Source organism: Solanum dulcamara, chromosome 9, assembly GCF_947179165.1.
Source record: "Solanum dulcamara chromosome 9, daSolDulc1.2, whole genome shotgun sequence".
NCBI lineage: Eukaryota > Viridiplantae > Streptophyta > Magnoliopsida > Solanales > Solanaceae > Solanum > Solanum dulcamara.
Genome location: NC_077245.1, coordinates 3,280,814 through 3,294,246, shown reverse-complemented (window position 1 = coordinate 3,294,246; position 13,433 = coordinate 3,280,814).

The window sequence follows — 13,433 nt, the reverse complement described above, 5'->3', positions numbered from 1 at the left end:
ATATGGCATACAGTTTAAAGTGTCATTCTTAAAATTTTAGCTAATAATTAATCTAATTATATTAAATTAAAGTTAAAATCGCACCCCAACTAGATGCAAACTACTTCAATGATTAAGGTTTATTTAGATTCTTAAGACTTTAAGAGCCTAGTGCTTAGGCTAATTACGTGCTTACGTCTGTATGATTTGGTACATTCATTTTAGACATACTAATTTTCATCATCTTATTGCTAAGCGCATCACAATGCAATTATTTAGTTTGTTAATTTTATCTAACCTCTGAAAATGTGGCACGAGACTCGAAGTATAGAGTGCTTAGGAATAATTTGAAAACTGAGAGGTATTTGAATTCAATAAAACATTTTTTTTAAGATTCTTAATTAAGCAAATTAAATGAAGGGGAAGCCTAGGAGCAATATCAAAAAGTTGTGTCTATGTGATATAGGTCACGGGTTCGAGCCGTGAAAACAGTTACTAATATTTACATTTCGATAGACTATCTACATCACACTCATTATTAAGTACGGCCCTTCTTCAAACCTTGGTAATGAAGGATAGTCTTTAGAATAATATTTCATTACAACAGCCAAGCTCTCTTTGAAACAAATTGATATTCATGGTATGCTACATTATATGTTATATATGATAATATTTTGTTATAAAATTCAAAAATTGTTGAAACAAACGACATTTTTATAAAGAAATTTGATTGTACTTACAAATCTAAACTATCCCTTGTGGATTTTTATGCAACTAACGTTTTTCTACTCCTCATGAACTATCTCAAAAAAGGACAAAGGAATAAAACCAAACAAGTTTTCTCATAATATCCGTCGTTAACTGTTTTAAGGAACAAGAGAAATTAACAATCAAATTATTCTTTAACAGAAATGGAAGCATCTTATCCCTAATAATTCAGAATTTTCACCATGCATCGAATAGATTTTTTTCATATTTATAACTTGCTAATCTTGCAAAATGTATTATATAGTATTAATTCTGGGTTTAGTTGAATTCAGTAGGATTGATTCAAGCTTTGTATAGTTATATATAAGAATTAACAAATCTATAAAATATGGATAAATAATACATTTAACAACTTTTTAGGGGGCTACACTTATGGAGCAATAGAGGGGTTAGTAATGTGAGTAATGATTCTTGTTAGAAGACTTGTGTGCTAATTTTACAAAATAATAGTACCAAAAAGTAATGAAATTATAATATGAAAAGGACAAATTTGTTCTTTAAGCAATGTTATTAATGTTCAAGGTTGAAGCACCGCAACCTTAATATGCCAAAAGGGAATAAATAAATGATGGATATAAATCTTTAAACCTACTAAATATAAATATAATATATGAAATGAAAGGACAAGAAAATATTAGATCCAATTATATTGATGGCTTATAGTGGTCGGCTGCTAAATTACAAACTTTAAAAGTTGCACAAATTTAACATATGCAAGTGGTTGATGGGGAGGAATTTGGTTGATACCTTACCTTTTGAAAATTATAGCTTATTATTCCCCCATGCATAGGGAAAGAACTCGCACCTTACAATTATCTTAACAAAAATCCAAGAATATATCCTATGAGAAATATATACTCCAAGTACAACAAAAATGAAATCGTGTTCCCAAGGTTTCAAACTCTATAAAACATAATCTCTAAAAGAATCTCAACTCAATTATTCTGAATTGAAACATTTATCCCAATACTTAACCACCTCAAACGCAAAAGTGGAGGGATTGGCAACTTATCTTAACTTGAGAATCAAAATTTAAAGTTAATGAGTTTGGGATTTTAACTTTTTGAAGTTATTAGGTTCTAAATTTGTTAATTATACATATCAAATACATTTTTTTGACAATAAGACTAGCTTTCATAATAAGAAAAGGCATAGATTGGAAACATATATACTACCATAAGCATGCCTATTGAGTTCCAACATCGGTTCTGGTGCAGTGGTGGGACTGCTTCATCCTTAATCAGAGGTCTCGGGTTCAAGTCCTGGGTATGGAGAAAATTCTGTTGGGAGAGTCACTGCCGAATGGGCCCTGTAGTGCGAGATCAGTTTAGTTGGGACTCCACAGACTCCGGACACCAGGTAGGAACCCAAAAAGGATAGCCTATTGAGTTAGAAGAGCGGCATGTTTTTCATTAATTAGCTCCTACCTAGTACACTTCAATGTATTTGGTAGGGCTGTACAGGGTAAACCGATAAACCGTACCAAACCGACAAATCGAACCAAACCGGAAAAAAAACCCGACTAGTGGTTTGGTTTGACTTGGTTTGGTGTTTGGAAAAAAAAACCGACCATTATAGGGTTGGTTTGGTTTTAACTAAAAAAAGTCAAACCGAACCCAAACCGACCCGATTATAGATATACTACTTTTAAATTATATTATACATAAAAATATTTATTAAAATGTAATTTATAAATATTTTTTAAAAAAAAATCATAATTTTTATTTTCTTTCTTACATTTAGATTTGGACTTAAGAAGCACATCTAAATAATATACAAAAAAAGCTCATCTTATAAAGTTATATTATAAAGTTAAAACTTCAAACAGTGTTGTGCCTCCATCTTATATGTTGATATTTTGTACTAGAACTCTTTTTAAGAAGCACTGCTCTGTGCTTTTTATTAGATATTATGAAAAACCCGAGAAATCCGAAAAAAACCAAAAAACTCGAAAAAAACCGAAAAACCCGAAAAAAATTGATATCGAAAAACCCGACTTTTATTGGTTTGGTTTGATTTATATATTTAATAACCCAATACAAATGGTTTGGTTTGTAAAAAATCCGAACCATCCCGGTCCATGTACACCCCTAGTATTTGGTATGGAAGAAAATATTTTCTGAAAAATGTTTTTTTATTTTTTTTATGTGGATAAAATTTTAAGAAAATATTTTCTTTAGTAAAATAAATTCTTTAAAAATGAGGAGAATGACTTCTTTAATGAAAGAAGAAAACAAGTTCTATAAGTAATATTTTATGTTTATTGTATCCTACCCATCCATCCAACACCCTCAACCTCTGCTCATTTGAAGAGAATCGATACCTTCAACTACCTTAGGAACTATGTTCTTAAGTTTATGTTTGATAAAACAGTAATAAGAACACACAGATGTTTTAATGGAAAACCTCTTTGTTAAAAGAGTAACAACCACACCTTTCATTAGTCAAACCCACTTCTCATAACAAATACTTAAAACAAAAAATAATATAAACTAGCTTCTATCTTGCCTTACAAATAACTCTCAATTGATGCGCTTTGCTTTTCGTCAATCTGCTCTCTATGGGTGTATGTCCTTACTCTGTATGACCTTCCATGACTTTATATAGACTTAAGAATCTTGAATCCTATTTGAACTCGAATTATGAAGTTGACTCCTACTTGGACATAGTTGCTGCGAAATACTCTTCCCTTTTCCTAGTTGATTTGCAAATTATATTAATAATATTTCCTTATTCAACTCGACTTGCCAAAAATAAACACTTTGCCTCAATCAAAACCTGTATAGTTCACTGTTCATATGCCACTACTCTTCATCATTGACCATTCCACCCCACCAACCCCGACCCCGCTCCCCATTCCCATCCCACCCTTATTTATAGTGACTAGATTAGGCATGAAGGCTCTTGAGATAACATTGTTTTGTTTACTTATCAAACATTAGAAAATAAGTAAAAATTAATCAACTTATTTTTCAAGAAAACATAGAAAATGTTCTCCTTCATACTAAACTCCAACATGCCTAAATTTGATATAGGGTCAAGACTCAAGAGTGATTTGCTTACACTGCTGATTAATATTTACTTTAGCGAGCAATAGGTTTATTTTAGTATGTTATTATACGCATATTTAATTTAAAGTCGTTGTAAGTTATTAAATTTCATGCATCAAACAAAAACTTAATAAATAATTTTAAAACGAGCACTAACAAATTAAATTTTCTAATTGAATTATATAAATTTCTGTAGTGCTGCCCAACGTCATGCTATACATATTGTTTCACCACAATAAGACTTCAAAACAAAGTGGACACTAAAATGGACTAAACGCTCGTAACACGCACAAATACACAACCCGTTTACATCAATAGGAAAACCAACGGGCTTGTACAACCAAAACTTAGATTCTTACAAGCCCATCAATGATTGATTTTAGGGTTTCCGAAGGAATTGTTTAGTAGCACAACTAAAAATTGCTAGAAAAATCAGGATCGAAATCGACGAATAAAATTGGTATATTAGCCCAAATAGATGTCAAATAAACGCACTCAACGACATCGGATTTTGGTGCTACAAACTTAAAGGATCGACAGAGAGAATCAATTAAAATCGAGGGATGGTTGACTAATGGACGAATCGACTTTTCGAAAAAAAAACCATAAAAAATGTAGTTACGTTGAATTGAACTTAGGTATTTTCTATAACTTTGAACAATTTTATCACTTGACTACATATACTCTTTGATGAAATATCTCCATCATTTTTATTTATACTCTTCAAGTGTAATTTGTATTTTAAATTTTGACGGAGTTTCTCAATTTTGTGGATCGATCATATCCCTCGATTTTTACATATTTTTAGAAATATAGAGTGCATAAAAATAATACTAATATTACATTTTAGCACAATATTTGATTACAAACTTTAGTCTAATATAATCAATCGATCTATCATATTCAATACTATTATTCCACGTAGTAAATCATAATATTAATAACACATAGTAATTCACATTTTAATATATCATATTCAATAATATTTCTATTTCATTACACCCTAATCATTATATACAATAAATCAAAAAAACTGATAAAAAATAATGTTCGCGTTACTTATAATCTCATCAATATAAATAAAGTAGTCTATTATTCTTATAATTATAAGTATACCCTTGCCTTCAAATTCAACGACCTAAACAACTGCCTCGAGACAACTGGACACGTATACAAAAAACACATTCTGACACCGAATTCTAGGAATCCGCTAATCACCTGCCACGTATAAAAGTATCATATTTTCCTTTGTCCCTTTCGGCAAAGAGCAATAAATATAGGGCCCACATATAGAGTACACGTGGGTCCTACTTCCTAATAAAACCCATAATATACTATCACATATAGGACTGTGTTGTCGTCCTACACAATCTTGGAAAGTAAATAATGGAGGAAACATTTGATCATTCAACATTTCTTGCAACCTAATATATGGTACTTTTCAACCTTCTTTTACCTATGTTGTTTTTATAGCTATCTAATGCATGTGAAGCCACTATGAGTTCCATACACACTATCTTTTAACCTTTTTAAAATTTCTGGTTTTTTTGGGAAGTGAAATGTGCGGTGAGTATAGTGTGGATGAGAAGATGTACAGTTGGATACAACCTACTAATTTTGATCTAAATTTTATATTTGTTTTGATAAATTTTTATAATCTGTAGATATTATTAATTTAGAACTTTTAATAATGATGATATATTAAGTGAAATTTCATAAATGGAGTTTGGAAAGGAATATGCATAGATCTAGTTTATCTTATGAAGGTAAAGAAGTTGTTTCCGAAGGACATTCGGATTAAGTGTTACGATCCCTTCGTCCCCATTTATGTGATGTTATTTGATTTAGCATGGAGTTTAATAAAAAAAAATTGAAATTTTTGGTATAAAATAAGTCATAGTGATTGTGTGGCTATAAATCATCTCATCTATTATATATATCTATATATAATAGAAGAGGTAAAAATGCATACGTATAAGCACCACAAAAAACAATTTTTTTAAATAATTAAATTTAATTACATATAATAGGATTAAATATTAAATTACTACTATTTAATTTTTAAAATGATTTTAAGGCAATTTTAACAATTAAATTTTTACATCATAATATAAAGTATTTAGAGAATCTAAAACTTAGCCAAAATAAAAGGAACTACATTATTTTATATTGAAGATGATTAGTTGTTAGTTATTAGTTGTTTGTTGGTTGTTAGATTGGTTGTTAGTTAGCTTAATAGTTTGTTAATAGTTTGTTAAGATAGTGGGGCCCACACTAATTAAGGATTGTATATGTACAGGAAAAGATGGATATTTTTGTACATAGTTTCATTTCCAATTTGGAGAAAATCAGAGGAGCCCTAATTTGCTCTCCGCCTCTCTCTTCATCTTCATCACTTCTCTTCATCTCCTTCTTCTCATTCCTTCACAGGTTCCATTGATCATCGAACATGGTATCAGAGCAGGTCACCGATTGAAGACTGGAGCTTATCGAAGAGAACGAGATTAGCCGGAGAAGCCTTAGGAGCTCGGAGGCGACGAACAGTGAAGAAGAAGCTGCAAAAATGGGAGATCTTTCGCAAGGTGAAAGAATAGTCATAGAGCATGGTCATCCCTTGTATGTGCACCCATCGGACACTTCGGGATGTGTTCTAGCACCGGTGAAACTCATCGGATCTGAGAACTACGGAGTATGGAGCCGAGCTATGAGAATCTCACTTCTGGCTAAGAAGAAGCTAGGGTTCGTAACTGGAGCGTGCAAGAAAGAATCGTTTGATGAATCTCTCCACGAACAATGGGAGACGGTGAACGCGATTGTGCTCTCGTGGATCATGAATACAGTGTCGGAGAGCTTGTTGAGTGGTATTGTATATGCATCAAATGCACATTTGGTTTGGGAGGACCTGAAGGAAAGCTTTGATAAGGTGAATCGAGTGCGAACATTTTAGGTACACACGGCCATTGCAAATCTTAAACAGGGAACTAACCCGGTGTCAATGTACTTCTCAAAATTGAAGGAGTTATGGAGTGAGTTTGATTTGATAGCCCCTTCTCCAAATTGTGGCTGTCCAAAATCTAAGGATTATGTTGAGTACCTGCAAGAGCAGAGATTGATGCAATTTTTGAGTGGTCTGAACGAATCTTATGATCAAGCTAAGAGGCAGATTTTGATGAAGTCCAATGCACCATCTGTGAATCAGGCTTATGCCTTGATAGTGCAGGATGAAAGCCAACAGTTGAATGCAGAGAAATCTATCCCAGTAGCAATGCAAGTCAGAAGAAATGATAACTATAAGGGTGGCATTTCATTGTTCTGTGAAAATTGCCACATGCGAAATCACACAAAGAAGGATTGCTACAAGCTAGTTGGATATCCCTCAGAAAGAAGCAACAAGGCTAACAGGAGGGACAACAACTATCGTGATGGATGGAGGAGAGATAGGTACAGAGAAGGGCACAAGCGGAATAACAATGAAGAGTGGAAGAAGGAAGCACATGCTGCTCTAGCTAACAATGCAGATTGTGTCCAGGAAAGGCATGCTTGTAAGGATGACAATGAGGGCCGACATGTTGATGGCAATAGAAGAAGTGATTCAGAAAATCAGTACAAACAATATGGCACTAATTCTAAAGAGTACCAAGCACATATGACAGGTATTGTGACTTGTTTGATGTCTCAGTTAGAAAAATGCGAATGGATAGTTGATTCTGGAGCATCTCATCATATTACTGCAAACAACAAGATATTGAAGAATATTCATAGCCTGAGATCAAACAAAGGAATGAGGATGCATTTGCCAAATGGAAGTACAGTGTCAATTACGCATACAGGATGTGCTGAGTTGTTTGGAAAGGAGAGAATTACAAATGTGTTATTTGTGCCTGATTTTAAATATAATTTACTGTCAGTGTCACAACTAACTAAGGAACTGAGTTGTTCAGTCAAATTTTTTCCTGATCACTGTGTCTTTCAGGACCTCTACAGTGGCAGGGTGAAGGGGATTGGTAGATTGCAAGGAGGATTATACATATTCCAAGAAACAGCTGAGGACTATGATGAAACAAAAGGAAGCATGAGACAGGCTTACATGGCAGATGCAGATGGAAGATGCAATCTATGGCATAGGAGACTGGGACATCCTTCAACATCTACAATGAAGACTATGGTAGAATTCAAGGACAAGATTGGAAAAAATATGCATAATAATTGTAGAATTTGCCCCTTAGCAAAGCAAACTAGGCTGCAGTTTCCTTTGAGCACTTCTAGAGCAGCTCAACCCTTTGAGCTAGTTCACTTAGATTTGTGGGGTCCTTACAAAACCCCCACCTTTGATGGGAGGAAATACTTCCTTACTATTGTTGATGATCATACTAGATATGCTTGGATTCATTTGTTGCAGCTTAAAACTGAAGTAATTGTAGTCTTGAAACAATTTCTTGTTTGTGTGAATACACAGTTCAACTGTAATGTGAAGACTCTTAGGTCTGACAATGGCACTGAATTCTTTAATCATCAGTGTTATGAGTTATTACAGGGCCTAGGAATAATTCATCAAAGTAGCTGTCCTCATACACCACAACAAAATGGAGTGGTTGAAAGAAAACACAGGCAGATTTTGGAAATGGCCAGAGCTATTAAGTTTCAGGCTTCCTTTCCAACAAAATATTGGGGTTTTTGTGTCAAAACTGCAGTATATCTTATGAACAGGTTGCCATCCAGTGCACTGCAAGGCTGCACCCCTTATGAGTTGATGTACCACAGCAAAGCATCCCTTGATCACTTAAGGGTGCCTGGTTGCCTCTGTTTTGTTACTACCTTGCCCAAATCAGATAAGTTTGCATGCAGAGCTAAAGAAGCTGTATTCATGGGTTTTTCAGAGACTCAAAAGGGCTACATTGTGCTTGATTTATCTACTAACAAGTTCTTTGTTAGCAGGGATGTAATATTCCATGAAGATGTCTTTCCTTTTTGCAGCTCTGCAGCTGAAGAAGATAACACATTTCTTCAACCATGCCATGTTGAACCTTCTCCTATTCACATTTGCCAGTCACCTCCTACAGCAGCAAGGGGGACACCTGATAATTCTGGTGCTGCTACAACTACAGCTGCCACAGATGCAGTAGAAACACCTATGGTTATTGCTGCACCTGCTGATGATGATGATGATCCTGATGTTGCACCTGCTGCTGATGATGATGATACTGCACCTGCACCTGATAATGATGATAAGGCTGCACAAGAGGAGGTTGCACCTGCTGTTAATGGAAATAGACCAGTTAGGCTGACCAAACAACCTGGGTGGCTGAATGACTATGTTGTCAACACTAGTCATGATAATGATCACATCTACTCTATAAGTAAATATTTGTCATATGCAGGAACATCAGAAAAATACAGGAGTTATTTAGCAAAGTTCTCTACTTTAGCTGAGCCAAAAACTTTTAAGGAGGCTTCAAAAGATGCAAGATGGATAGATGCCATGCAACAGGAAATCAAAGCCCTTGAGGATAATCATACTTGGAGGATTGTTGATCTTCCAAATGGAAAGAATGCAGTTGGCTCAAAATGGGTCTACAAGATCAAGTATAAGGCAGATGGAGAAGTAGAGAGATTCAAGGCAAGGTTGGTAGTAAAAGGATACAGTCAAAAGGAAGGTCTCGACTATCATGAAACCTTCTCTCCAGTGGCCAAAATGATCACTGTGAGATCAGTGATTGCACTGGCAGCATCAAAGGGCTGGAAACTCCACCAAATGGATGTGTATAATGCATTCCTACAAGGAGACTTGTATGAAAAAGTGTATATGGAACTACCAGAAGGGTTCAAGAGGCAGGGGGAGACCAAGGTATGCAGATTATTGAAGTCTCTGTATGGCTTAAAACAGGCGTCAAGGCAATGGAATATCAAGTTAACTGATGCATTGCTAGCTGCAGGATTTACACAAAGTCTCCATGATTACTCACTTTTCACAAAGAAATCAGGTATCAACATTGTCATAATACTTGTATATGTGGATGATCTTCTCATTACTGGAGACATCAACAATCTCATAGAGTCAGCCAAGCAGATCCTGCAACATGATTTTAGAGTAAAGGACTTGGGGGAACTCAAGTATTTCCTTGGTATAGAAGTTCTGAGATCACAATATGGTATCATTCTTAATCAAAGAAAGTACATATTGGAGCTTATATCAGAAATGGGCTTGGCAGGCACAAAGCCAACTGCCACACCTCTGGAACCTGGAATCAAACTGACTACAGTGGAGTATGACAAGGCAATTGGAGTCAGGAATGATAGGCCTTTAGAAGAAATCTCAAAATACCAAAGACTGATAGGAAGATTACTGTATGTCACCATCACTAGGCCAGACATCAGTTTTGCAGTTCAAACACTCAGTCAATTTATGCAGGAGCCTAAAGTTTCACATTGGGAAGCAGCTGTTAGAGTAGTTAAATATTTGAAGAATGCACCAGGTCAAGGCCTCAGTTTTAAATCACAGCCTACACAGGAGATAACATGTTGGTGCGATTCAGATTGGGCAGCATGTCCTAATACTAGAAGATCCATCACAGGTTATGCAGTGAAGTTCGGAGAGTCACTAATCTCCTGGAAGTCTAAGAAGCAGCAAACAGTGTCCAGGAGCTCAACGGAGGCAGAATATAGGAGCATGGCGGCTGTGGTAGCAGAAGCTACTTGGCTGCTGGGCTTATTCAGAGAACTTGGAGTGGAGATTCATAAGCCAATAACAGTGTGGAGCGATAGCAAGGCAGCAATTCAACTAGCAGCAAATCCAATCTATCATGAGAGAACGAAGCATATTGAGATTGATTGTCACTTCATAAGGGACAAGATAAAAGAAGGAACCATAAGGACTGAATTTGTGAAGACAAATAATCAACAAGCAGACTTGACGACGAAGGGATTAGGCAAGCAGCAACACATATATCTAATGGACAAGTTGGGAGTGTTAGATGTTATGCACCCTCCAACTTGAGGGGGAGTATTGAAGATGATTAGTTGTTAGTTATTAGTTGTTTGTTGGTTGTTAGATTGGTTGTTAGTTAGCTTAATAGTTTGTTAATAGTTTGTTAAGATAGTGGGGCCCACACTAATTAAGGGTTGTATATGTACAGGAAAAGATGGATATTTTTGTACATAGTTTTATTTCCAATTTGAAGAAAATCAGAGGATTTTTAAAAATAATCCTAAATAACTGACAAATAAAATTGCTACACACAGCAACTGTGTTAAAAATCAGTTTGCAAATTTTTAACAATCAGTTTGCAGCTTTTAAAAAAACTTAAACTTATTAATTAAAAAACTAACTTCAGTTACTGCATTATTCACGAAGCCCATTCAATTAATTTGCTGATTTTGACTTTTTAAATTTATCAATATAAATGAAGTTAATTAAACTTTTAAATTCAAAATTTGAATTGAAGTTCTGCATTTTTTTTTAAAAGATGAGGTGGTTATAACTATCTTTATTAATCTCAACATTAAATGTCTGTTCTGATCGGTTGCCATTTGCAAAGAAGCAGGAGAGAGAGCGAGAGGAAAATCAATAAAAATGAAGTCCAATCCAAGAGTAAAATGAAGTACAATCTAAGAGTATCCTTATCTCACCGGAAGAGCAGGAAAAGCTCATTTCACGGCACAGTCAAGTGAGCGTTGGATATTGATATTTTAGACAAAGATAGAATTATATCAGCACGTTTAATTTAATTAGTGTTTGTGGATACATTGAATTTTGTTGAAGTTGTTTTTGCTTAAGAAAATGCCTATACTTGATAACGGCATGGATAACATAGATCAAATGAAAGCTTTAGTGGAGCTTGATGGACACCAGATAAAGATATACAATGTGTGGAAAGTCCATCAAAGTGAAGAGAAAGAAGAAAGAAGCCATGTGTACAAATGGCCATCTGATAAAATTCAAGAATTCACAAAAATAGCCAACCAAACAAGGCCCTTTATCTCATTAAGGGTAAAATTGTAAAAGAAAGCGTCTTCTTTATTTACTTAGTATAAATAGTAGTCTTTTAATTTGGAAAGGGAATTGTGGATGTTGAATGAAGAAACTCTTAAAGAGTGTAGCTTAAGGGTAGATTCCCTTTAGGTTAGGTTAGTTTAGTGTAGGTCTCTCGGAAACAGTCGTCTTACCTTGATAGGAGTAAGATCTGCGTACACTTTACCCTCCACAGACCCCACGTTGTGGGATTTCACTGAGTTGTTGTTGTTGTTAGCTAAATCTAAATTAGTGATGGGTGAATTTCCATTGTTGATTGAAGACTTCTTGCCCTTGATTTCATATTGAGTTACTCATTTGTGGATTTTCAGTGAGTTTCTCTTTTTCAATGAATTCAAGTCTTTTCTTCCTTTCAATTAGTCCTTCTTTCTTCCCTTCTCATCCCCTCTTTCTCATTTATCTTAATTTTGTGTTGTTTGAATTCCGCATTTGATTTCAAATTGATTTCATTCCCAATTAGAATTTTATCAATACTTTTTTCTTTTATCTTTGAATAGGTAATAAAGAATTTATGATTTCTCGATAAACTGACTTTATTTGATGAAACTTCATATTTGATTAATTTTTTTAATCATGTTTTTGCAAGGATAAATTCACTGAATAATTTATATTGGCATGACATAAAGTATCTCATTGATTTCAAATATTTCTCTCAATTAAAATATATAACTTTTAAGAAAATATGAATTGTACTTGAAACTCAAGAATAAGAAAAAGTAATAAAAAAATATTGTCTGTTAAAAATCCTTTTCATATGTTATAAAATAAATTTAAATACTGTTGATTTAATATTATTAAATAAAAAGATAAAGATATAGAACTACTACAACTATTACTACTACTATAATAAATAAATAAATAATATAATATAAATAATAAATAATAGAAGTGGTAGTAGTACCAGCAACAATAGTAAAAATTACTAATTAATAATAATAAAATAGTAAAATAACCAACAAACGAAAGAAAAAAGAAATAAAGGTAAATGAGGAAAAGATAAAGAAAAACAAAACGTAGGAAAAAATAAAATGCCCTATATATTAATCTCAATTTAATTATATAATTTATAAGAAATTTATAATAGATATATGCATTATATATAAAAAAATATCTAGGATAAGGAATAGAAATAAAAAGATCTTTTTAATTAATTGATATGATATTTGAATTTGAATTTGCATTTAAATAAAATTTGAGTTAGACTAAAGTTTTAACTTCTCAACCTCTCTTTTATATATTAAGATTCCTTCTCTTTTTTATTTATTGATCATAAGCTTTATTGATAAATTTGTTTACTGCTTTCTTCATTTTCTAATTTTTTTTTATGTTTGAACATTTTCATTTTTCATTTTTAGAGATAATATAATTTGCAACTAGTCTTATTGATCTTAACATAAAATGTTTTTTTTTTCAAAAAAAAAATCTATTTCGATAAAAAAAATTGAAATTAACACAAATATATTGAACAAAATGGATGATGACTTGCAAAGTGCTATTTTCAGATTTTCATTTTTATCAACTTTATTTTTATCATCTTAAAATTTTCATTCTATCATATAAAATTTCTCCACGTGTATTTAAATCTAAGAAAATAATTGATATTATAG